Here is a 1,606-nt window from a genome sequence, read left to right on the forward strand (position 1 = left end):
GAAACAGTTTGATTCTTTGCAACTGACTGTCGGACTCCTACTCTTCTTGATTTCAATCTGCCTTCCAGCTACTCCCTAACCCTAACCCTAACCCTAAGTGTGGATGCTATTGAGTAAAGAGCACGCTGCTACTTATTATAATACCGAGGGCGAGACCGTCTACTGCCACCTTACGGAAGAACAATTGAGGACCATCCACAAGCGTTTTGGCCACCCCTTAGCAGGTCGATTTGCTGCTGTTCTTAAAAGGGCCGAGCACGAATTTAAGCGAGATTTGCTTTATAACATCCAAAAGTTTTGCCACCATTGCCAAGTATTCGGACGCTCTCCGGGGAGGTTTAGTATTAGACTCAAGGACGATACTGACTTTAATGATACGGTATACGTGGACGTAATGCACTTTAACGGCAAGAACGTATTACACGTCGTTTGCGATTCTACTAATTTTCAAGCCGCCACCTTTCTTAAAAGCATGTCCGCATAACACTTACTTAAGAGATTCAGTCGATGTTAGGTCAATACCTACGTCGGACCTTTTACAAACGTAGTGCACGATCCCGGAACCAACTTTAATTCGGCAACGTTCCGAGGCTACCTCAAAGGTATTGGCAGCACCTTAAAGCAGATGCTTGTAAAAGCCTATCACAGCGTCGGGCTAGTGGAACGCTACCACGTCCTTGTACGACGCGCTTTTAAGATCGTCACAAAAGAGCTTCTAAAAGCCCTAAAGAAGGACCGGCTTTAAATAGCTATCAAAGCCATCAACGACACAGCTGGACTTAATAGCCTGGTTCTTATACTCCTCGTTTTTAAGACCCTATCGAGGCTGACGGAGCAAGATCGACCTGCCGCGTCTACTCAAGAGCGTGCTGCTGCCATCAACAAAGCTATGAAGGAAGTACGAAAATGCTACGCTGCGAGGCAGGTTAAGGACGCGCTCAAAAGGAAGAATGGCCCAATTACGGAGCATACCTTAGACCTCCTTATTAGCTCACGGGTGCTAGTGTGGCGGGAAAACCAAGGGTGAAAGGGCCCTTTTCAGCTGCTTAGCAGGCAAGGGCACACGTGCACAGTGGCTTATCCGAGGCTTACGAAATTCAAGTCAACCTTAATAAAACTTTATTACTTTGAAGTTGAAAAGCTGCTAAAGGAGTTGCAAGTACTTAAAGTAAAGGTAGAAGAAGAAGTAGAAGAAAAGGTAGAAGATGATTAAAGCGAAAGCGAAAAAGAGCTAGAAATACGAAATTCGCTTAAACCTTAACATTCGCTTAATCCACCGAAGTCGCTTAATCCAAGAAGCTCGCTAAGACTAACAAACAGCCCCTTTAACCCTCAACTTGCCAATCCTTAAAAGTCAATAATACTAATGGTCTAAATACTTTATTAGAAGTACGATCTTAATATCTCGACCGTGCCCGACGAAGAGGAAGGCGATTCTTACGTTCTATTCACCAAGGACTCCGAGGTGTTGATTACCGACAAGGAACGCCGGTGTGACGACCTTAAGCGATTACCTGAAGGAACTCACGGGAGCGCGGGGTTCACATAAGAGCTTAAGAGAATCTCAAAGTAATGACTTAGAATTAACAACTACCGAGTGTAAAGG

Source organism: Drepanopeziza brunnea (genome assembly GCF_022702325.1).
Source record: "Drepanopeziza brunnea f. sp. 'multigermtubi' strain 214-2 chromosome Unknown ctg4, whole genome shotgun sequence".
NCBI lineage: Eukaryota > Fungi > Ascomycota > Leotiomycetes > Helotiales > Drepanopezizaceae > Drepanopeziza > Drepanopeziza brunnea.